The 26,653-nt window shown below is 49.0% G+C and overlaps 1 protein-coding gene across 10 annotated transcripts in view; it reads left to right on the top strand.

Annotated features, from left to right (window-relative positions):
* Nucleotides 1-26,653, top strand: part of CASK (calcium/calmodulin dependent serine protein kinase) — a 1,269,229-nt gene that overhangs the window by 1,104,714 nt on the left and 137,862 nt on the right. The gene's annotated exons all lie outside the window — the stretch shown is intronic.

Here is a 26,653-nt window from a genome sequence, read left to right as displayed (position 1 = left end):
AGGATCAACTCCATTGTGGTGATCGTTTTCAATTTTCTTGTGTCCTATTTCTCTGTCGGTATAGTTTTCAATCACGTTTGCCCCTTTTCTCTCGTATCGGGTCAACGCTTCCAGTTACTGTTTGGGACAGTATGCCAGTCAGCTTCTCTTTCCTTCCGTTTGGTCTGCTCTCAACAGGCTTTTCCTGTGAAGGAACGGATGCCCTTTTGATACTGACCTCGGTGTCTTGCGAAGTACCTCTGGGCCAATCTCCACCAGGCCTGTAATCTCTGCCTCTCACCTGAGCATGATGAGGCCTCATGTGACTCGTCGGTTCTTGCGGTCGAAGAAGACCCCTCGAGACAGCTGGGCCCGTTGACTCGAGATATCACCCAGAAGTGGAGAAGATACGGCCCCCAGGACCTCGAGCGGTAACACCTGCCCGAGCCTTCATCCACTGACAAGGAGGCTTTCCCACCAGACGAGAGTTCTGGCTCCGATCTCAAGACTAAAGACCTCCCCCCGGCTAAACCGATTGTGAGTACAGCTCCCCCTCCCCCTTGACGCCCCTCTGGGCTTCTACCTCACAAAGGGCATTCAGCCGCTCTGGATCCACAGAGGCAGGCTTCTGGGCCTTCACTGCCTTAGTTCCATGGTCGGCACCAACAGTCAACTTCGTACACCATGACCAGCTTTGGCTCAGCGCCGAAGAAAATCCTAAAACCGACTCCCTCTGTGCTGCCCACTCCTGGTTCGGCACTGACCCGATGGTCGGATCTGAAACCGTCTGCCTTGAAGCAGAAGCCGAAACGCTCAACTTCGACTAGAAGACCAGCTCACGGGCCAGTCAGAGCGGTCCTTCAGAAGTTGGAGGAGCAGCTAGATGTTCGACAGAAACAAAATGTAATCAATCCCCAAATGGGCAGCATACTAACAGCTTCAGATGCTGAATCCTCTGCCTTCTTAGAGATAGTTCAGCTTTGAAGAAGATCTGGAGCCCCCTCCTCAACCAAAGAAGCGAAAGAAGCAGGATGAAGCCACCAGTCCTCTTCTTGACACCAGACTGTCTCCACCCTCTTACTCACCACCCAGACCCCAACCATCACCTTCCCCACCTCCTTCTTCACCTGACCCACTATCTTACACGTTTCAAGGAGCCAGTCAAAAGCCTGGGTTATTACCTCACGAGTTGCTTAAAAAAAATACAAAGCCTCCCCTTCAGGGCCTATCTATATTAGAGGGCAACTCCCACCACGCCAACTCCCACCACATTCCCTAGTGGTACATACCGCTCGTAAGAGGGCTAATGCTCAGGACACCGGCAATGCTCTTCCATGGGATCAAAGAGTAAAATGCTTGAAGTGGCTGCTAAACGAGTCGCAGCACAGTCTGCCAACCCCTGGCGCATCGCCAATTTCATTGGTTTGCTCTCTTGATATGACCAGGCCCACTGGGACGAAATGGAGGTGCTCCTCCAACACCTCCCAGAGAAGCACCGTAAAAGGGGCGCGAGTTGGTCACAGATGGGAAACTGGTTTCCAACACAACCATCAGGTGCGCCCTAGAATGCTGCGGACACCGCTGCTCGGGGGATTAACTCTAGTCTCCTCCTCCGCAGGCATGCCTCGTTCCCTGTCACCAGCTTGTCAACAGCATCTTCTCAACCTGTCCTTCGATGGAGGAACATCTCTATGAGCCTCTGGTTGTTGAGATGCTGGAGAAAATCACACGCGTTGTCGATTCGAACAAATCAACTCAACATTTACCAACAAAAGGGAAGGAGTGCATCCTCATTGATGTCTTCTGCTGGAGAAAATCAAAGAGCATACGGGAACAGCAAAAGCCATGGGTGCCTCAGATTTCTTCCTTAAGGGGGTCATTTCACTGCTTCGCATATCGCGGAGACTTCAAGACCATGTCCCCTGAAGGCTCTGTGTCTTTCCAGCACCAATCTGCCCAACCAACAACTTCCACAAGGGGCTACTTCAGGGGTGCCTATTGTGGAAATAGTGCCTAAGGTAGAGGCAGAGGTAGCTCCCCCAAGGGAGCCACCCCAGCCAAGTAGTGACTCTCCCATCACACAATACCTGGGAGACGGCTGCAGATATTCTTACCCACTTGGCAACATGTAATCTCAGACTAGTTACTACCTAGTGCTCACCTTCACACCACCCAACATACCGCTCCACAGACGTCCTCTTCCTAGAACATCCTCTGGTTCAGGAAGAGGTCCAAGCAGTCTTCCTCAAGGGGGCCATAGAGCCTGTGCCACAACACCTACAGGGCTCAGGGGTGTATTCCCTCTACTTCATCATTCCCAAAAACGATGGTTCCCTCTCCCTCAGACCAATTCTGGGCTCAGATCCTTAAACGAGTACATCCTATCAGAACACTTCCACATGGTCACCCTTCAGCAAGGCGAATTCATGGCAACACTCGACCTCAAGGACTCCTACTTCCGCATTCCGGTTTATCCGGCGCATCAGCGCTACCTTCAGTATGTGGTAAGTGGTCAGCATTACCAATTTAAAGTGCTGTCCTTCAGGATCACCACGAGGTAAGACACTTTTGGCATTGGAGTCAGCAAGGAATACGTGCAATATGACCAACTCCAACATGGTGGCCAAAATGGGCATGTAGTCCTTCATCTATGAGAGTCATTTGTATCCACCAATGGGGACGAGGTCCCGTGTATTTAACCTTCAGAACGCTGCATGTTAATGTCAATTACAAGCATTGAAAAAGGCGATGTTACGCCGAAACCCGTCTGCATTGAATAAACATATTGCCGATGACCCCGTGAGTGCTCTGCTGATCTTTTTGGAACATATATATATATATATATATATATATATATTACCTACTGGCGGTCGCCAGTAGGTAGTTATAGTTAGGACCCCTTTTCCATAGGAAATCCGCAACATTCTATTTTGAATACCTTTGGCGCCGGTCGACGAATCCTCGCGAATTTTTCAAAATAGGTGGGGCGCTACGCTCCGCTCCTACCCTGAAAGTCTCGGGGGGATTCGTCAAGCGGGGGCTGAGATAAAAGGGGGGTCCCAAAACGCATTTTTCCCATGCATTTTTCCATAGGACCTTTAGACAGGGCTATAGCCCGAACGGCTGAACAGATTTACTTGAAATTTGGCAGAGAGGTAGTCCTCAGGTCAAGGAAGTGCCTTTTGTAGGTTTGGTGTAAATCTGTTCAGTATTTCCTGAGAAAATAGCATTTAAAAGCATATATATATGTGGGCGGAGCCTAACCACACATCTCATCCTGAGATCTGATTGGCTGTCAGCACTTCATCCAAGAAGTGTTGGCAGCCATCTTGGGACCAATATACATGATAGCACCTCATTAAAAAGCATTGCAGTTAATAGAAGGTTTTAAGACTTTAGTTACATTATAAATCATTTGTTGATGGTACCATACTCATTTTAGGAATTGTGGTATGTTCTAAGGTGATTTCACCATGTGAAAAAGCCTTCTGCTGGGATATCATGATTGAGAGAAAAATATTTTCTCATGCTTTTACCACAGAGGTTTGGAAGGTGATCTATAAGCTAAACTGAGAGCTTATTTTCTGTAAATTCACATTATCTTTCTCAGTCATGTGAGAATGAAGTATGACATTCTCAGTAAAACATGTACATCCAACAAGGGCAGAGACTGTCAGTTGATTCCTTTGTGTTCTACTGCAGCTTCCCAGAGTGTTCCAAAGAACTACTAGAGCGCTAACAGTCCTACCTATGATAAACGTATGGCACACCTGAAGCCATCTTGCTTGGAATAAAGTGGTAACTCTTAAAACATTTAATTTCAAAAGGAACAAAATGAGGGGGTTCATTTTTCCATAAAAAGTATGATTAGTGCTGCAGAAAGAAAAATTAGGGCACATTTTGAGTGACTTCTCAAATCCTCTTCTATTTCATTAAAAAATTCTGACATGCAGACTGAAACATGAACTTTCAATACCAGCAGCAGTTTTCCCTGGTGAGCAGTAGCTTTACTACAGTGATCTAATGAGCAAAAAGAGTGCTAGCATTCTGAATTTATGGCAAATGTGTGACACATCTGAATGCCTTCTTGATGGAATCAAAGTAAAAAACTGAAAGTATTTCCTACTGAGGAGACTGCAGTAAATGAGGAAATTAGGAAACTTCATAACAAATAAGTCTCCCAAGATGGCCACCAGAGACAAAAGAGCCCAAATGTAGCCCAAATATCACCCAGATGTAGCCCAAGTATAGCCCAATGACAGAATGTCCCAGAATGTTCTTAAAAACAACTAGAGCGCTTACTGTCTTCATTATGACAAAAGTATGGCACACCTGAAGCCATCTTGATTGGAATAAACTGGTAACACTTAAAACATTTAATTTAAAAAGGAACACAATGAGGGGGTTCATTTTGCCATAGAAATTATCATTAATGCTGAAGAAAGAAAATGAGGGCACATTTTGAGTGACTTCTCAAATCCTCTTCTATTTCATTAAAAAATTCTGACATGCAGACTGAAACATGCACTTTTAATACCAGGAGCAGACTTCCATGGTGAACAGTAGTTTTACTACAGTGATCTAATGAGCAACTAGAGTGCTAACATTCAGAATTTATGGCAAATGTGTGACATATCTGAATACCTTCATGATGGAATCAACGTAAAAAACTGAAAGCATTTCCTACTGAGGAGACTGCAGTACATGAGGAAATTAGGAAACTTCATAACAAATAAATCTCCCAAGATGGCCACCGGAGACAAAAGAGCCCAAATGTAGCCCAAAATCACCCAGATGTAGCCCAAATATAGCCCAATGACAGAAGTGTGCAAAACACTTATTATTGAGTGTTTTTGCAGTGTTATATAGTGCAGACTTGTCAGGTATTGGAGTGCTTTACATGAGCATTGGTTACATCACACAAGCACATATTCATTTTGGTTGTAGACATGGGGAGACTAAGTGATTTGACCAGAATCACAGAATGTCGAGCTGAAGCAGAAACTTCAACCTGGTTCCCCAGTTGCAAAGTCTGCAGTTCTGGAAGTAACACCACATCCTCTCCCCTAAGTGCAACATTTAATCAAGTGGTCAACTGGATAAAAAAACATAAAGATAACAAATAATTTAAAAGTGCTTTGTCGCTATTTGAAAACTCAGACAAAATGTCCTTATTTTAGTCTTTTAGAGCACTAACCATAATTTTGATGCCAATAAGACCCTCTCATATATGTAATTTCTAAAGGAAATGCTCTAGGTATTACAGTTTTGATTACATCAAGATGATGTCAGGCGTTCCACACTTTTGTAATAAATATAGAATGTTAGCAATCTAGTTGTTCATTGGGATACTGTTGAGAGGCAAAGGCCAGGGGCACGGACTCTGAAAATTGAAGGCAGGTAGGAGAGTGCAAAGGCAACAATTTAACCACACTGAGCAGGCAGGAAGGGCCGTGGAAGCACAACAGACTATGGAGGGCAGTGGAAAGGGGGGCAGGGGCAACAAACCAACAATACAGGACTTGCAAGAGAGGCTGTTGGAGGGAAGATCTATTACGGGTCAAGGAAGCTAGAGGCGGTCCCCAGAGCCCCGGGAGCCACCACAGAACTGAGCAGGAGAGTGAGTCAGGGACAAAAGGGGCACCTTAATTTGAGCCGGGGTGCCTAGGAACGCTTGCTCCAAAAATGAAGAAAACAGACATATGAGACATGGAATTGGTGGCAGAATACAATGGCAGTTTAATGAGAAGATACAACTTCAAAGAAACCGCAGAATAGAGACATAAAGTACAAAATACAGAATCCAGATAATCATACAGCTGTCATGATATTCTCTGTATCTCAATTAATGTACTGACAGAGAGAGAGAGAAAACACATCTATAAATGCATCATGAGAAACAAGTTACACCAAGGAAAATGTTACCTAGGAACACTCACGTTTACTCTTAGAGCAAGCATTCCTGCAATTACAATACAAAATCTTTTAAATGCAAAAGTAAAGAGAACAATGGTTAAACATAACATGACATTTCATATAGGTAAAATAGAATAAGATACTTCAAGCAAAGCAGAGCAAGACATTTTAAGCAAAGGAAGACAAGAGCTCCCAGCTCTTGGGGAAAACCTGCACAGCCTGTTAACCTACATACAGACGGCGAGGTAGTCCGTCGATATCTGTGGGTGCTCCCTTTTTATATCATTTTGTGGGCTCCTTTGCACGCTACATCTACCTACGTATGCTACCCAAAAGCTTCGTCTGCAGATTTTACCAGACATTTCATCATTTACCCACTTAATGCTGACAATGGACTGGGTGAAAAGGTCAGTCTCTCAGGCCAATCGCTTATCGTAAGTTCCATAGAGCAAGCAGAAAATAATGGGTATTGTACGGGAATTCAATATATTCATGTACAAATCTCCTCAGTTCTCCCAACTTGACGCTCTGCGGTTGCCACTTCCTTAAAAGCGGGAAACCTGCCCAGGAAGCAAGTACCAGTCCAGGATGCAGCCTACTGTATGTCGACAGCTTCAGTGGGATGTTGAACTTTGATACCGAGCACGGAGCACTCGGGTAGGGTGGGGGCTACTAGTTTGGAGCAGAAGGCCTCGCAGACCTGCCTTCAGACTGCTATACACTAAAATTGCAGAGCTATGGTCAATTTAACAAAGAGGCCTACATATTGAACAGAAGGGCCTACACAGGGGTTTTATGCTGGCTGAGTGGTAAGGATGTCTCAGGATAATTATATAGCAACACAGGACCCGCTGGTCAATTTAATACGGCCTACAAATGCGCCTGGCAGGGCAAGGACAAGGGTCTCATACTTCAGGTGTGGACAGAACGGGCCAGGGGCCCCCTGTGATACAAAATCTACCCTCCTTCAAGGCTGTGGCAATGTAATAGACCATTGTGGGCAGAAGGAAGAGGCAATGGTAGTACAACCATACATGCCAACAGACCCGATTCAGCCAGGAAACGTACAATGTTTTTAAGCTCAAATGGGCTTTATTTGATCTGTCTCCTGTCTACAATATCCTCTTTTTCAATGTACCTCAAAGGGGAAAATCAATACCCCAGTTTTTTTTCAAAATCTCCCTCTTACCAAGTTCAAAATGTTCGCAAGTATGGTACATTGGATCATGGAAGGAAATGGGATAGGGACATGGACTTGGATAACAGAGGACAAGAGGGACATGGAGAAGTGCACCAAACTGACACTGCAGGGCAGGCATCAGGGTTTGCAGCAGCACAATACACCACACAGGGCATGCAGGACGGGAGTGCAGCACAACAATCCATAGAAAGCAAGAGGGAGGGGACAGGACCATGCACATGGACAACAGAGAACAGAGGGGCAAGAGGCAATGGTAGCTAGCTGACCATAATGGACAGACAGGAGAGAAAGCTGCAGCATTACAGACCATAAAGGGCAGTAGGGACGGATCAGGGGCATTACAATGGAACAGACAAGCCAGGAGGGAGGGAGTAGGGGTCTTCACATGTAAACAGAGGGCTGGGGGCAAGGGGGCAGGGCAGGAGCAGCAAGATAGCCATGGAGGTCAGGCAGGATGGGCACTAGAAGCAAGACACACCATGAAGAGCAACAGTGAGACTGTGATGGCATACACACAGACCATGGAGGGAAGGTGGGAGGGGGTCAGGGGCAGCTAACTGACCACACAGGGAAGGTGGGAGGGGCCATGGCAGCACAGAAAACCAATGGCTATGATGGGCAAGAAGGAGGGTGCAGGGGCATGCACAAAGGACGATGGAGGATAGAAGGGAGGGTCAGGACCTGTGCACAGACAAGAAAGTTCAGGGGAAGGGACCTCACAACAGACCACACGGGGCAGGCAGGAGGAGCAGTTGCAGCACAACAGACCAGGGAGGGCAGAAGGGTGTGGCAGTACAATGGACCATGTAGGACAGGAGGAAGAGGATAGGGGCATGGCATGTGGACAGGCAGGGTGGAGGTGGCAGGGACAGGTTACAGTCATCTGACAATGCTAGGCAGGTGGGAGGGGAGTGGCAGCTCAACAGAACACTCAGAGTAGATAGGAGTGGCAGGTCCATGGGACATGGTGGGCAAAAAGGATGGAGCAGGGGCATGCACAAAGACATCGGAGGGCAGGGGGAAGGAGAATAGGGGCAGCAAGCTAAGCACAGAGTTTAAGCAGGAGGTCAATGATGGGGCATAGAATTGGGCAATGGAGGGCAGGAGGAGTGGACTGGTACATCATACTAAATTGAGGGCAGTGGCAGCACATCAGACCATGCATGGCAGGAGGGAGGAGGCTATTCCATGGATTCACACAACAGAGGATAGGGAGGAGGGGGATGGGGCAGCAAGCTAACTGTTCAGAGAAGGCGGGTATTAGGAACTTTATTGTTTTTAAAACATTGAGTCTGTGCGAACTACTTAAAATATGAACAAGTATGCAGCATAATCTCACTTTTATTCAGGAAGAAGAGGACGTTTGTGACTGTGACTCCGGGCTCACTTGGCAGAAACACCCCCTGACCCTCCACCCCCTATCGCAAAATGTAATGCCCGTGAAAAGGGTAGGTGAACACAGTGTTATATAGAACATAGTCCTGAGAGCACGATTGAAAATGAAAACTAGATATAGTGTATGGTATAAACTATGCACCAAAAAGTGTGATATAAGATGAACCGGGCGTGAAATATAATATGCAATACATTGTGCGCAATGACAGATTCATTGGAGAGCGCGAGATAGCACAGGCACTAGCGCGTGCTATGCGATATGCGCCTTGGAGTGTAATATGCACAGGGCAGTGTTGTGTAACCTAACTAGTCTCTAAAGTTGTAATATAAAATATGTGCTGGGGAGTGTAACGTTGCATATGCACTGTGACACAGATATGGATCGCAGATTGTAATATGTATGGCATAGCACTGTGCGTTATAACATAGGCATCGAGGAAGGCACGTTAGATGGGGCAATATAACCCGTGCGAAGACAAGTGTGGCATGACATATTCACGGGGTGGTGTTACAGTGCACATGGGCTAGAGAGTGTCATAGCATATGCACTAGCTAGTGGAATACAACACAGAGGTGTGTGGCACTCGGCAGGCAATGGTGGCTGTAACACAGCATTGGGCTCTGTCAGGAGCGCGCTGTGACTCTCAAGTGATGTTCGTCCCCTTTCCAGAGAGTAAAATAAAAAGTATTACACATCCGGCAGTGGATGTGTGTTTTATTAACCGTGAGGGGGGTTTCTTGCATAGTTTTGGTCGAATTTTTGTCGAATCCCCTTTGAATGGCTTGGTGTGCATGTGTATTAAATGTGCCCGTCAATAGCTACCCATGTTTGTATAAATAAACGACAAGGGTGTCTACCGGGATTAGGCACGGTAGGGCATCAGACATGTCAGAGCTTCACTAGTAGTGTAAATACATTCCACGTGGATTCATTGCATGCATAGTCGCCTTTTAATGAATATCCCGCAAATCGTCATGGTGATAGGTACGTACGGTTTGTCCAGCATGTCCTAGGTGTGTCTATAAATAAATATTTTTTTAAAATAATAAAAAACAGTGGCCGGCCCTAGGGATTGGGGTCAAAAAAATATAATTAGGAGACAGGCCCTGGGGGATGGGGTCATCAGGGCCAATAAATTAGAATAAGAAGGGGAACCACACAGGCCCCCTTCTTAAAAAATTAAAATAAATAAAAGACTGGCATCGTGCCGGAGGCCATACCCCCTCCGTGCAGCACTCTGCAAACGCGCCCCCAACAGGCATCTCCAGTATGCGCCAGGGAGCTGCGCTGCAGACAGGTGTTCTGAGGCCAAGCCCCTTTTTACACCTCTCTGCAACGCAGCTCTGTGGCGCTTACTGGAGGTACCTAGTGGTCTAGTTTGACCCTAGGGACCCTTAGGATTCAAGGGGACTTAATCTCTCAACTTAGAACAGCCACAGGGCGCGTTTACACAGTGGTGAAGGGAGGGGACGGGGCCTGAGGTGACGTGTGCAAACACGCACTATGGCACGTTTTAAATTGGGGATATAATTTCCCTTCAATACTGAGGGCCCCTGGGGGCTAACTAGCCCACCAAGTGCTTCCAGTAAGCGCCACTGAGCTGCATTGCAAGGAGGTGGTCCAGGCCGTGCCACTTTTTACACCTCTCTGCAACACAGCTCTGTGGCATTTACTGGAGGTACCTAGTGGGCTAGTTGGACCCTAGGGACCCTCAGGATTCAAATGAACTTAATCTCCCAACTAAAAATGGACACAGGGCGTGTTTACACAGTGGTGAAGGGAGGGGACGGGGCCTGAGTTAACGTGTGCAAAAACGCCCTGTGGCCTGTTTTAAGAGGTAGTTTTAATCCCCATGCCCTATTATGTACTAGGGGCTTACAGAGGAGGTCATGCTAATCACAGGGGGACCCCAACGCATAATGTTCCCTAGTGTATGTAGGTGTTTTCACTGTATTCTAAGTGTCTTTTAACATAGCACTGGCTCTAGGACTGGCTAGTCAGACTCAGTTACCACCAGTATCCGTCTGAAAAAGTTGAGGGTACAGGATGATTTTGCAACAAGGCTTCTTTCTGCTCTTCTTTTTGTTCTTTCTGCACGTTATCCTTCTTCCTGCACTTATCTTCGTATTTGAGGACTTCTGTTGGTCCTTTCTGCACTTCTTTTGTTTCTTTCTGTGCATTTTTTCTTCTTTCTTCACATGTCCTATCTCTGTAGGCATAGTTAGAAATTAGCATTTAAAAAACCTTTGAAATTCACAGAAAAAACCATAGGTTTCAGGCACGTTATAGTTAGGAATTAGCATTTAAAAAACCTCAGAAATTCACTGAAAAAACCATAGGTTTCAGGGGTGTTATAGTTAGCTGGACTTTTCACTTGTACAAAACCATTGAAATTCCCCCATTATAGTTAGTTCAGCTAACTATAACTCGCGCGCCCGCAATGCACTGCTGATGACGTCACATATTACATCACTCATGACATGGTCAGTGACATAACTCATGACATCACTGATGACATCTCAAATGACATCACTGATGACATCACTGATGACATCATCCTTGTGATAGAGTGGCAGACCTCCTCTCACCCTAATATAACCTTTGATACACACATTCAAAAATAGAGACTAAAATTTTCAAAACAATGGACATACCAATACCAGTTACAACAACCTCTTCAGTAATTCTAAGATCCACATACACATCCACTCATTCACCAACAGTCCTATACAGTCACTCATACATGTACTCACTCATCATATGTACTCATGCACCTATACATCCTGTTACACAATGCCACTCATCCATAGAGTTACTCACACACATAGTCACTCATGCTAATAAAGAATCAAACATACATTTACTTGCATATACAGTTATACACACACCACCACACTTACTTCTACGGAAACTTACACATACTTAGTCTTTTAAACAATCACTTATAGAAACACATACTTATTCATACAGGAACTCTTTCAATCTCTCACTCTCACATATACTCACATATATACACCAATAGTCACATATACTAGTTTAAAACATATGTAGTTACTCATAAAGACACTATTGAGACAGTCATTCACTCACTAACACACCCATACACACACTCATCCACCCATACAGTCCTGCACACATGCTGTGTTCAACACATACAAACAGTGAGTCACTCATTCATGCACCTATGCACTACGTAATACCCCCCACCGAACCATGCAGACACTCAGACTGATACTCAAAAAACCAACTAATAACCTATATAGACACCCATGTAGCTACTCACCAACCCATGCAGCCACTTATACACAAAGTGAGAGACTGATTCAGATATTTACATATTTAAACATTACTCACTAAGCCATGTATTCACTATGATACACTTAATCAGTCAGTTACAAAATCAATTTTTCAAAAACAAATCATCCATTTAGACACTTATATACCCATTTATTCTTCCATCGACCTTGAGATATACATATATAAAACATATTTAATTTTCAGAAAAACACACATTCACTGGATGATGTCATCAGTGATGTCATCAGTGATGTCATTTGAGATGTCATCAGTGATGTCATGAGTGATGTCACTGACCATGTCATGAGTGATGTAATATGTGACGTCATCAGCAGTGCATTGCGGGCGCGCGAGTTATAGTTAGCTGAACTAACTATAATGGGGGAATTTCAATGGTTTTGTACAAGTGAAAAGTCCAGCTAACTATAACACCCCTGAAACCTATGGTTTTTTCAGTGAATTTCTGAGGTTTTTTAAATGCTAATTCCTAACTATAACGTGCCTGAAACCTATGGTTTTTTCTGTGAATATATATATATATATATATATATATATATATATGTTCGAGGCATATGAGCTGCAGATTACACACTTGTGCATAGATCGCCATCTGGTGTTAGGCCCGGATGTTTGCAGTTGTTTTTCCTTTTGGAAAGTCTTTGGAAGTCACGAGGTCGGTGACTCCTCCTTTGGATCGTATTGCGCATGGGCTTCGGCTCCATCCTCAGATTGTTTTTTTCCGCCATCGGGCTCGGATGTGATCTTCTCGCTCTGGTTCCGAACACCTTCCAGTTCGACGATCGACGCGTAATCCTCACCCCAACTCGCGGTGTTGTTTTCGATCTCTATCTCCCCACTCGACGTGCCTCTCATCAGCAAGAGCCTTCGATTCCGGTCGTCGACGGCCTTCGGGCCTACCCAAGCTCCGTTCCTGGCTAATGGAAAGGACTCCCTTCAAGAAGTGCCTTCGATGTGGGTCCAAGTTCCCCCACACCGATCTCCACGAAGTATGCAATCTCTGCCTCTCCCCTGAACACGAGGCTCGAGATTGTCCGGAGTGTAAGTCCTTCCAGTCCAAGAAAACCATTCGAGACCGAAGGGCCAGAAGAACCATGGCACACTCGTTGACGGCGATTCCGGACGACATCTTCGGGGAAGGCGTTGACGCTCCAGAAGAATACCACACTGACGAGGGACTCGTTAGCGCCTCTGAAGCCGACGATTCAGATGTGGAGGACATCACTCCGGCATAGAGGGTAGTGAGTACTAATCTACCCCCCCCCCACCCCCCCCCCCCCCACACTCTCCAGAACCGAAAAAGGCTTCGGTCACGCCTTCGCCTCCGGGCCTAAGCAAGACCAAAGACACTGCTTCCCACACCGCACCTTCGGGCCCAGTAAAGAAGCCGATTTAAGCCTTCCGGCTGCTCGGGCTCGAGCCAGCTCACCGTCGGTACCAATAAACACTCTTCGACACCGAAAAAGAAAATGGCATCCGCTTAGACACCGAGCCCCGCACCGAAACACTCGGTGTCGAGAACCAGCTCCAGCTCCTCGGTGCCAACACCCAGCTCCAGCTCCTCGGTGCCAACACCATCTTCGGCACCGACAAAAGCACACAAGGCCACCGGCACCGACACTTCGAAGCCAAAATCCATCTCGGCGCCGACCATACAATCAGACTTTTCCAAGTATAGTTCCAAACAACGAACCAGCGCGGATAAAGCCAAAAAACCAACGGCCCCGACGCCTTCGGCGCCGACGGACCAACCAACATCACCAGAACTCTTTACAGCGGATCCATTACAAAAAACACTAACCAAGGATCCTAAAACCGGACATTTGATGCTCTCCATCAAAAAGAGACAGCTGGAAAAACCTGCTCCGCCTCCACCTCCAAAGAGAAAGGACTCTGCTACCTCTCCTTTCAGAATACCTTCCCCACCTCCACCGCCCCCTCCACCTTCCCCTCCTCCACCATCTCCGCCCCCACCTCATCATTCCTCAACACCCTCTCCGGATGATGATGATCAGGGGGACCCATATGATGACGTAGGAGACGTGCCCCAAGATTTACCTGCAGGGGACCCCACTCCCACAGGCTCCCCAGACCCATGGGACGATTATAATATCCCTGACATCCCTAACGTCCCACAGGATGATCTCTACCCTTCCCCACCAGAAGACTCACTGGGGTTCAACCATCTACTACAAAGGGCAGCACACTATCATGGGATAGATCTCCATACCGACCCCGTGGAGGAGGATTACCTCCTCGATACGTTTGACACCACACATAGGACTACCTCCATATTGCCTATGCTCAAGGGAGTTATAAAACATGCGCCAGAGGTATTTAAAGACCCAGTCAGAGCCAGGGTCATTAACCCGCGCATTGAAAAGAAATATAAATCCGGCCCTACAGATCCCTCCTACATCAGAGGGCCAGAACCACTAGATTCTCTGGTAGTGTCCACAGCACGTAAAAGGGCCAACTCCCAAGCGTCAGGCGAAGCACCACCACCTGACAAAGAGTCTAAACTCTTGGACGCATCAGGCAAGCGTACTGCATCCCAAGCTGCCAACATATGGTGTATCGCTAATACACAAGCGCTACTAGCCAGGTATGACGGGGCCCATTATGACGAATTAGAAGCCATAATGCAACATCTCCCTGATAAATACAAACCTAGGGCCAACTAGCTAATTCAGGAGGGCAAAAGCATTACTAATACCTCCATACGTTGTGCCCTAGATGCAGCAGACACAGCCTCCAGGGCCATCAATACTAGTGTCCTCCTCCGTCGCCATGCCTGGCTAAGGATCTCAGGTTTTAAACCGGAGGTATAGGCCTCCATCCTCAACCATCCCTTTGACCAGGAACATCTGTTTGGCCCAAAAGTGGATGAGGCCCTAGAAAAGATGAAAAAGGACACAGACACGGCAAAATCCATGGGAGCTTTACAATCACACCCTCCCAGGCGCTCCTTTTGCCGCTCTTCCTTTCGGAGCACATCCAGAGGCTACTCCTCCTACACCGCTTCCACTTCATATAAGGCCCCTACCCAGTCCACCTTTACAAGGGGCTACCAAAGAGGCAGCTACAGGGGCAACAATAACAAAGGCAGAGGCAAAACAAACACCGCCCGCTCTGCCACCGCACCTACCCAATGACTTCCCTCCACTCCCCCCAGACCATCCCACTCCGGTCGGGGGCAGACTCCAAAATGTCCTCCCTGTCTGGGCTACCATCACCTCAGACAAATGGGTAACACAAATAGTTCGGTCAGGCTACTGCCTAGAACTAATATCTACCCCCCAAACATTCCACGCAGACAACGCCCAATTTCACAAGAACACCTAACACTGCTAAAGCAGGAGGTAATCTCCCTCCTACAGAAAAGGGCGATAGAACACGTTCCTACCAACCAGCGAAATATGGGGGTCTACTCCCTATATTTTCTCATACCAAAAAGGAACGAGACTCTGCGGCCCATCCTAGACCTCAGGCCCCTGAACAAATACATACACTGAGACCATTTTCACATGGTAACGCTTCAGAAGGTACTTCCACTGTTTTCCCAAAACGACTTGCTGACCACTTTAGACCTAAAAGACGCTTATTTCCACATTCCAGTGCACAACGCTCGCAGGAAGTTACTCAGATTTGTAGTGGACGGCCAACACTACCAATTCAAAGTACTCCCGTTCGGAGTCACAACAGCACCACGAGTATTCACCAAGTGCCTAGCAGTAGTGGCAGCACACCTCAGGAGACAACACATCCATGTCTTCCCATACCTAGACGACTGGCTAATAAAAGCCAGTTCATACAGTCAGCGTGCATGCCACTATCCAGCTACTTCACCAACTGGGCTTCACAGTAAACCACGTAAAGTCCAATCTACAACCATCCCACATAAAACAATACCTCGGTGCCACCATAGACACCTCAAAAGCGCTAGCCTACCCCAATCCTGCCAGGATTACAAGCATTCAGGCTCTACGCGCAAAATTCATGGCACAACACTCCCTTCCAGCTAGAGTGTTTATGCAACTAATAGGGATGATGGCCTCTTGCATCTTCATAGTACCTCACGCAAGACTCCAGATGCGTCCTCTCCAAGAGTGCTTAGCACGCCAATGGAACCAGGCCCGAGGTCAATTAACAGATCTGGTGTTGGTAGACGGTCGCACCCATCGCTCTCTGCAGTGGTGGACCACCACAAACCTTTCCAAAGGTCAACCGTTCCTGGACCCGGTTCCCCAGATAGTACTAACAGACACATCGCTCTCCGGCTGGGGAGCTCATCTATCACATCTCACCGTGCAGGGCATATGGACACCTCAACAAAAGTTACTCCATATCAACCATCTGGAGTTACTAGCGTTATCCAGTATTAGGGTATCTTTCATAGATTCACATGCCTGAATCATTCCCCGTCGTCGGGAATGGGAGTCGCCGGTAAATAACAAAGTAATGTCCAGAAGACATAAGACAGCCATAGGCCTCAGAGGCCTTAGCTTAGTAAGCTATCCACGTCCTTATGTAAAAAGGACCAAATTTTGGCCAGAGCCAATCAGCTAACACCACCCTCTAGAACCTTCCTGGTAGGAGCTCTAGCCCCTCAGATTTTCTACCGCACGTCGTGCTAAGGGAGTCTCCACTGAGCTCTGCTCATTTCTTTGGATTTTACAGTATTTCTTCTCAACTTTCTGGATTTTCAGCATGGCTGATACACCTAAGAAGGGTTTATTCAGGCCATGCGCCTCTTGCGGAAAGAAGAGGCTACATATCGACGACCAACACAAGGACTGCTTGTATTGCCTCTATCCCAGTCATAGTTCTAAGGACTGCAAGGTATGTCGGACTTTCTCTTCTAAGACCTTGAAAGACCGAGAGGGGCGCCTTTTAATCTGGCTGCAAAGGCTAAAGGTCAAGGATGTGGTGTCCTCTGAGGAGAGTGAGAGTTCCTCAGTTGCGTCTCACTCCTCATCTAAAAGACCAAGGGTGGCATCGCCGGGCCCTTCGTCGCAGCCACCTCAAAAGAAGACGCAGAAAAAGTCTTCAGAGGTCCAGGATTCGCCTGTTCCAGGGAGCTTGTCTCCTAAGGTGATGCCCCACACCTTCAAAAAGCCTATTGCCACCTCGTCGACGACAATGTCGACAGTAGCGTCGACGAGAAAGTCTCCTTCGACAGCGATTTCAGTTACATCGTCGACGACGACTCTATCGACGATGACATCCCATTCCATGTCCTCGACGACGACAACTCCATCGTCGACGGCAGGCAAGACAATTCCGTCGACGTTAGCCATAAAAAAGTCGTCGTCGAGTAAGCTGTCGACGGGAGGGTCGACGACGACACCGTCGACGAGAGCTTCATCAACATCATCATCGTCGACGACAACATCGTCGATGAAGACACCGACGACGAAGACACCGTCGACGAAGACACCGTCGACGACGAGGGTACCGTCGACGAGAATATCACCGTCGACGTCATCGTCGGCGTCATCGTCGACGAGGAGACCGTCTTCATCATCCTCGTCGTTGACGACGACCCCGACGACGATCTCGTCGACTGCATTGATACCTGTAACGTCGGTTACAGCTATACCATCGAGCCCCTTGAGGGGTATGGACACGGACGACCAGGGTACATTTGTGCATGTACAGATAACCAAGCGTGCATTAACTCCGGCCCTCACTTCGCCCAGTAAGGTCTCAACCTTGGCCTCCCACTTCTTTGGGAGGCAAGGTCTCAACCTTGCCTCCCACTCGCCTCTTTGAAGAGGAGGATTCGGATGACGCTAGTCTCTTTCCTGCGGCGACTAGTCCATCACAGCTCCATGTAAAGTACCAGGATGTCTCGGATTACGAAGACAATCCCCAGGACTATGAGGAGGTTCCTCATCAAGAATACATGCCGCCTCCACCTTCCATGGTGTGTCTACCGGCAGCCTTGGTCACAGACCTTCAGCTCTTAATAACGGACTATAAGCAGCGTTTTCCGACTCCGGCACCTCCACCGATGCCTGCGGGGCCTTCCACTCCACGGCCACGACCGCCTCCACTGCTTTTGGAGAGGACGGCACCTCCGCCTCGGCCCACCACGGACGACGAGGAGGAGGAGGAGGAACCTGAGGAAGGAGAACTCCAGGACGTCCAATCTCAACAAGATGAATGGGACGATTATATCCTTCCGGCTCCTGTTTCGCCTGTCCCTACCACAGCCGACTCACCGCCCGACGACATCGGCGGTTTCCACATCATCATTGAAAGAGCGGCCCAGCGCTTCCAGATCCCGATGCCTTCGCATCAACAAGACTGTTTCTTATATGACTTTAAGGAACCCTTCAAGAAGTCCGTCCGGGCAATTCCGATAATTGATTATATTTGGGACCAGGGCATAAAGATAATGCAGAACCCTTCATCAGTGCCACCGGTTCTACCACGCCTGGACAAGAAATATAAAGCTCCGGACACGGCTCCGGTTTGTCTTACAGGCCATCCAAAGCCGGACTTGGTTATCACTCAGGCTGCGCAGAGGAGGGCAAACAACCCAGCTGCGCTGTTGACAGCTCCGCCGGATAAAGAAGGGCGACGTATGGATAACATAGGGAAACGTTTCTCCTCTATGTCAGCCTTGACAGTGCGTGCCTCCAACGCTACTGCACTATTGGGACGGTACAACCGACAAATGTGGGCGGACATTGCCCCATATCTAGCGGATTTGCCTTCTGACTTAAAAGAAGAGGCAAGGAAGATTCTGTTGGAGGGTGAACGATCTGCCACGGAACTGATAGACTGTGCAATGGATATTGCTTTCACAGGTTTTAGACAGCTGGCTGGTGCGGCTGTTCTCCGGCGCCAGGGTTGGCTCAAGGCAACTTCTTTCAGGCCGGAGGTCCAGACAAAAGTCCTGGACATGCCTTATGATGGCCAGCTTCTATTCGGTCCTCTTATTGACGAGGCATTGCAAGGTATCAAAAAAGATACAGATACTGCCAGAGCCCTGGGGTCTCTGCAATCTCGGAACCCTTCCTTTCGTGGGTCCAGAGGAAGAGGTCAGACTTCCTCCAGAGGAGACTTTCAACAGCGTTCCTCTTTCTCCTCTTCCCAGCAGTACCGTCCACAATCTCAGCAGCGACAACAGTCGTCTTACCACAAAACTTCCTTTCGTAACAGAGGAGGAAGACAAAAGGGTGCCGCGCGGCGGCAATGACTTCCAGATGCAGCCGGTCACAAACTTGTCTCCATCCTACAAAATTGGCGGAAAAATCTCCCATTTTCTCAAAAATTGGCAAACGATAACTACGGACTGATGGGTCCTCCAATTAATACAATTCGGCCATTCCCTGGAATTCATACAAATTCCTCCTCAAACTCCTCCCCGCCAAAGGGCTCACAAAAACCTGCGCCCATTACTCCAAGAAATAAAGATTATGCTTCTAAAGGGAGCTATAGAGAAAGTTCCCCTAAGCCAACGAGGGAGAGGGTTCTACTCCCATTTCTTTCTCATCCGAAAGAAAGAGAAAAAATGGAGACCCATATTGGACCTCAGAAATCTCAACAAATTTCTGAAAAAACAGTCGTTTCGAATGATTACCATACAGGAGGTTTTGCATTTACTCAACGCAAACGACTACATGGTGTCGGTGGACCTTCAGGACGCCTATTTTCATGTCCCAATACACCGCAACCACAAGAAGTTCCTGCGTTTCATGGTGGCGGGCAGGCATTACCAGTTTCGGGTTCTGCCTTTTGGGCTCAAATCGGCGCCACGCATTTTCACCAAATGCCTAGCACCAGTGGCGGCGTACCTACGCCGTTCCCACCACCAAGTCTTCCCGTATTTAGACGACTGGCTTATCAAGTCCCCATCACAAGAAGGCGTGATAAGATCTTCCAACGCTTGTCTGACACTCTTCGAGTCACTGGGGCTCACTCTCAACCACGACAAATCTGTCCTGCAACCATCCCAATGCATGCAATTTTTGGGAGCCACACTAGACACCATCCACAGGAAAGCATTCCCGTCACAGGAACGCCAGGACAAACTTCAATCTCTGGCACTCCAGGTAATGACAAGAAAGACACTATCGGTGCGCCTCTTCAAATCCCTCCTCGGGATGATGTCCTCCTGCATTCTATTAATCCCACATTGCCGCTTACGGATGCGACCCCTACAAGAGGCTCTGTCGAACCAGTGGATCCAGTGTACAGGGTCTTTCGACGACGTCATCCAAGTAACCCCGGCGATCAAACAGGCTCTGCAATGGTGGGTTCGCCCCAAGAACCTTTCGCAAGGCTTGCCTTTCTTGCTTCCTGCTACTCCTCATATAATCACCACGGACGCCTCCTTGGAAGGCTGGGGAGCTTTCCTTCAGGAGCTACAGATAAGCGGAAAGTGGTCCCTTTCGGAGAAAATGCTTCATATCAACCTTTTAGAGCTCCGAGCAGTCTACCTAGCTCTAGTGGCTTTCCTCCCGAGGATAAAGAACTCAGTAGTGCTTGTCCGGACAGACAACACCACGACAATGCACTACCTGAACAAGCAGGGAGGGACTCGTTCACTGACACTTTCGCGCGAATCGCAGAAAATCTGGAACTGGCTGCTCCGCCACAACATCTCTCTCCGAGCAGATTATGTTCCAGGCACCCACAATGTGTTGGCAGATTATCTAAGCAGGAGGCAGGCAGCGTGCCACGAGTGGGAACTGGATCAGCAGGTCCTCAACAATATCTTCGCCCAATGGGGCACACCTCAGCTGGACCTATTCGCCACCCAACGCAACGCCAAATGCCAATACTTTGCAAGCTGGCATCCCCAACCAGGATCCCTGGGGAATGCCTTTTCGATAGCATGGTGCAACGTCTTTGCATACGCCTTTCCGCCATTTCCCCTGATCCCCAGGGTACTACGGAAGATGAAGGCGGAACCTTGCACTTTGATATTGATGGCCCCAGCTTGGCCACGCCAACACTGGTTCTCGGAACTTCACCTCCTCTCCCAGGAACCTCCGATCAGGCTGAAAACGTTTCCATCTCTTCTGACGCTCAGCGATCAGCAGATTCAACATCCGGATCTAGCCTCTCTCAGGTTATCAGCTTGGCTCCTGAGTTCAGAGAGTTTCGGGGCCTAGACATTCCTCCAGACTGCAGACGAATTCTAGCTCGGGCTCGAGCAGATAGTACCAACAAGACCTACTCACTCAAGTGGAAAAGATTCTGTATCTGGTGTAAGACGAATAAGTTGCATCCTTTCTCTTCCACCCCAGGACAAGTCTTACCCTACCTTTTACATCTGGCAGAATCTGGTCTTGCTCATGCCTCCATTAAAGTTCACCTAGCTGCAATCTCATGTTTCAGAAGATCTTCTTCCGGCCCCTCTTTATGGTCTCATAGACTCATAAAGCAATTCATGAAAGGACTGTTTCGCACATTCCCTCCAGTAAAGCCTGTTCCACCGGCCTGGCACCTTAACATAGTTCTAGCTCAATTAATGAAGCACCCGTTTGAGCCCATCCACAGAGCTGACCTTAAATTTGTTTCCTGGAAGGTGGCACTTCTACTAGCTCTCACCTCGGCAAGACGAGTGGGAGAGCTCCAAGCATTCTCTATCCAGGACCCATTCCTGCAATTCAAAAAGGATAGAGTCCTTCTCCGCACAAATCCAGCTTTCATTCCCAAGGTTCCATCTCACTTCCACCTCAACGAACCTATTGTTTTACAATCATTCTTCCCAAATCCACAAACCGTGGCGGAACGAACTCTACATTCACTAGACATTCAGCGTTGCTTGAAATTTTACATTGAGAGAACGAAATCTTTTCGTAAATCAAATCAGCTATTCATAGCCTACAGCAGACCTCGAAGAGGGCTTCCGCTCACAAAACAGAGCATTTCCCGCTGGATTTCTTCGGCCATTTCTTTCTGTCACCAACAGGCAGGACGTCCGTTGAGAACAACGGTCCGTGCCCATTCCACAAGGGCCATGTCTACTTCCATGGCTCTTTTTGCTGGGGTGCCCATTGTGGACATTTGTAGAGCGGCCACATGGAAGACGCCGCATACCTTCACCAAGCATTACTGCCTGGATGCGGAGATCATGAAGGATGCGTCAGTGGGCCAAGCGGTACTACGTCATCTTTTTAAATAGAGGTGAGCCCTTTCTTTCATCCCACCATCCTGAGTTTATGCACATTTCGCACTATAATGTATGCATTACTTATTCATTGCTTTACAGTAGCACTGTTGTTTATCTCAGATAGATGTGGTTATCTAATACCTGTATGTTATCCATATCTTTCGAAATGTGCTTTTTTCACTGCTTGCTACTCTGATTCAGGCATGTGAATCTATGAAAGATACCCTAATACTGGATAAGGAACGCGTTACTTACCTGTAACTGCGGTTATCCAGTATTGGTATCTTTCATAGATTCACATGCAACCCACCCGCCTCCCCTGGAAGGGCTCTCTCGGATCTCTCAGTATACAGCTGCTTAGCACTGTGCTCACGAAAATCTGAGGGACTAGAGCTCCTACCAGGAAGGTTCTAGAGGGTGGTGTTAGCTGATTGGCTCTGGCCAAAATTTGGTCCTTTTTACATAAGGACGTGGATAGCTTACTAAGCTAAGGCCTCTGAGGCCTATGGCTGTCTTATGTCTTCTGGACATTACTTTGTTATTTACCGGCGACTCCCATTCCCGACGACGGGGAATGATTCAGGCATGTGAATCTATGAAAGATACCAATACTGGATAACCGCAGTTACAGGTAAGTAACGCGTTCCATCTTCTTAGCCCTAAAATCTTTTCAAACACAGATTTCAGGCAAGGCAGTCCTAATCCGCACAGACAACATGACAGCCATGTACTATATTAAAAAACAAGGCGGCACACACTCTCCACAGCTCTCTCAGCTAGCACAGAGCATATGGAGATGGGCCATACCCCAGAAAATCTTTCTCCTAGCTCAGCATGTCCCAGGAGTCCAAAACACTATGGCAGATCTACTCAGCAGACAAACACAACCAATCCACGAGTGGGAACTCCACCCACAAGTTCTACACCCGTACTTTCAGATGTTGGGGCATCCACAGATAGACCTCTTCACCACCCACGAAAACCTCAAATGCCCAAGCTTTGCCGCCAGATATCCACACCCATTGTCCAAAGGAAATGCGATATGGATGAACTGGTCAGGCAGATTTGTGTACGCTTTTCCGCCTCTCCCACTCATTCCACTAGTGGTGCGCAAACTACAGCAACACTCCCTCACACTAATCCTAGTAGCTCCAACTTGGGCCAGACAACCGTGGTACACCACACTGCTGGAACTATCTGTAGTACCGCACCAAAATTTACGCCTCTCTCCCCACCTCTTAACCCCTTCGGTGCCCGCCCCTTTCCCCGCCCTGTGCCGGCCGTTACATTAGCGGGCGGGGTTTGTGACGAGCTGGACTCGTCATGGGCACAGCGCCACCGCGGCCCATGACGAGTCCAGCTCGTCACGGGCACCGAAGAGGTTAACCCAGAACCATGGAGAGATCAGACACCCGGACCCAGCTCAGCTCAACCTTGCGATCTGGCTCCTAAAATCCTAGAATTCGGTTATCTAAATCTTCCCCCTGACTGTATGAACGTCATCAGGGAAGCTAGGCGACCCACCACTAGAGCGTGCTACGCCGCCAAGTGGAAACGTTTTGTTGTCTATTGTCACAACAACACCATCAATCCCCTAGACGTCTCCATTCAACACATCATAGGCTACTTACTCCACCTACAAAGGTGTAATCTAGCCTATACGTCCATTCGCCTGCACCTCGCAGCCATAGCAGCTTACCTACAAAACAGGCAACATCTATCACTCTTTAGAGTACCTGCCATTAAAGCCTTCATGGAAGGCCTTAAAAGAATAATTCCCCCAGAGTGCCACCCTCGCCTGTGTGGAACCTAAATATCGTTCTCACCAGACTAATGGGACCTCCCTTCGAACCACTACACAAATGTGAACTCCAATTTTATTTTTTTTTTTTTTTTTTTTTTTTTGGGAAACCGTTTATTACATGTTAAAAAGGGTTACAAGTATGGGCCTACAACCATCCGGCCGGCCGCTAAAGTGGCAGAAGCATATGACATACCTACAGTAAGAGTCTCTTGGCGGCGCAGATCGGTAAAGCAGGAGATATCAATAGCGCGGGCCACATAACTCCAAGCCCACAATACGGTTTCCTTTTTTCAAAACAGAACAACACAAAAAAACCACACCCGCAAGGCAACCCGCCATCCAAAGTGACGGCACGTGCTCCTTAAGTGGGGGATCCCAACCAGCAGCCAAACTCTGAAGAGGGGAATGGGAATAAATCAGGGACAGGGGAACCACATGCCCGCGGCTGGGGGAGGGGGTCGGCTAGGGGGACGGAGCTGGTGAGGCGGCCGGTAGCAGTGGCGGCTCACAAATACCCCCGCGATAGGCGTTCCAGGGGCCCCAGATTTTCACCCACGCCCCAGGCTTACCCCTCGCCACATACACTACCTTTTCACGAAACATACACCAATCCATATGTTCTTTCCAGGCCAACACCGCTGGGGGCCACCGGGATCCCCACAATTGAGCAATGTCGCGCTTAGCTATCATGTATCCCAGAGTCACCCACCGCGTCTGCGGGACCGAATAGTCATTTGGTTCCCACACATTCAGCAAGCATCTCCTCGCTTCAGGCAACAGCGCAACACGCGTCACCACACGCAGGACCTCATGCACACCACGCCAGAATCGCTCCACCTGTGGGCATTCCCACAGAATATGCATGAAAGTTGCCAAGGCACCACAGCCACGCTTACACAATCCGTCACCAACAAAGCCCATACGTAGAAGCCTTGGCCCCGTCACGTAAACCCGGTGGAGGATCTTAAGCTGGACGAAGCGAAGGCGAGCCGGGATGGCCACCTCCTTCGGAGAGGCCACCGCGGAAATCCAGTCCTCGTCGTCCAGTTCCAGCCCGTCGGCAACCCAGGCCTCGCGGAGACTAGTCAGCAGGCACGATCTGTCGTTGATCAGTTTTTTATATATAAGGGAGATCGTGCTGTCTGGGACATGGCCATCCAGCACTCTGTCCTCCAGGGGGGAAGACTCCGGAATGGACGCGACATCCGGGAAGACGGAGCCCAGCGCGTGGCGGACTTGTAAGTACCGAAAGTACTCACTGCCTTGCAGCTGAAACTCCGTCTGCAGCGTCTCGAAAGTTTTGAATCCCCCCCTCGTCCAGAGATCTCCCACTGTGCTGATTCCGATCGTGTCCCACTTCTCGAAGCCCTTCGATGTCCACAGGGAGCCCAACCTCTCAGACGCATATAGCGGTGACGCCCGGGTCAAACGGTCCTTCCACCCCATAGCTGCATTAGCCGCGTGCCATACACGCACCATGACACGCGTCGGTCCCGTCAGACGGGAGTCGGGCGCGCCAGAGTAGAGCGCTCGATTGTAATCGCCACCGGGCAGGAGCATCTTGTCCATTTCAAATGCCGGGTTCAGGGCGGGCCCGTAAAGGCCATGATTAATCGCAGCTAGCTGGGAGGCCCAGTAATACCGTTTAATGTCCGGGAGGGCGACCCCCCCATCGTACCACGGAAGCGTCAATTTAGCCAGAGCAATACGCGGCCTCCCGTCCCAGAACAGGCGCCGCTGCAGGCTCTCCACCTCACGGAAGTAGCGCGCCGGAACCAAGTCCATAGTGTTCTGAAGCGCATACAGAAAGCGCGGCAAGGACATCATCTTAAACAAGGCCGCTCGGCCAAGCGGCGAAAGCGGAAGACGCCGCCAGCGCGCAACGTCCTCCCGCAAGCGTTGGAGGGGGGGTAGTAAGTTCCGCTCGTAGCGGGCCTCCGGGTCAAGAGTAATATATATACCCAGGTACCGGAACCCCTGGGAGGCAATCTGGATCGGGCAGTCCCGTGGTAGGGCCGGAGCCTCCCCGGAGAGCACATACACGCAGGATTTCGCCCAGTTGATGACAAGGCCTGAGTTACGACCGAAGGAGCGCAAAACATCAACCAGGACAATCAGCGAGTTACGCGGGGAGGCGAGATACAAAAGGATATCATCGGCGTAGAGGGACACACGGTCTTCATGCTCGGGGGTCCAGCGGAGACCACGGATGGAGGGGTGCCACCGCAGCCACTCCGCCAAGGGCTCCAAGGCCAATGGAAACAGGAGCGGTGACAAGGGGCAACCCTGACGCGTGCCCCGCCCCAGCGCAAAGGGGGCCGAGACTCGCCCATTCACCACCACCTGCGCCAATGGGCCCGAATACAACAATTTGACCCAGCTAATGAATCCCGGTCCAAATCCAAATTTCGCCAGCATCGCCCAGATGTATGGCCATTCAAGCGTGTCAAACGCCATGGTGGCATCTAAGGACGCCAAGATGGCCGGCTCCCGCACAAACGGGACACGCGCGAGCACCCCATGCAAGCGTCGCAGATTAAGAGCCGTGTTGCGATGGGGTATAAAGCCAGATTGGTCTTGGTGGACCAAATCGCCCACCACGCCAACCAGCCGGTTGGCCAGTACCTTGGCGAGGATTTTGGGCTCCGCGTTCAAGAGCGAGATAGGCCTATAGGATGTAACCCGCTCACGGGGTCTCCCCTCCTTGTGGATCACCACGATTGTGGCCAGACGCTGGTCCGGCGGGAGGGAACCCTGCGAGTGGGCCGCCAGGAACATGGCGCGCAGGTGGGGCGCCAATACATCCGGTCGCAGCTTGTAGAGCTCGATGGGGATACCATTGGGGCCCATGGCCTTGCCGGATGCGACCGAGCGAATAGCCAGGGCAATTTCGTCCGAGGTGGGAGG

This window comes from Triturus cristatus, chromosome 8, assembly GCF_964204655.1.
Source record: "Triturus cristatus chromosome 8, aTriCri1.1, whole genome shotgun sequence".
NCBI classification, from domain to species: Eukaryota; Metazoa; Chordata; class Amphibia; order Caudata; family Salamandridae; genus Triturus; species Triturus cristatus.
Note: the sequence above shows the minus strand (reverse complement) of the source record. Positions and strands in the feature narration are given on the sequence as shown.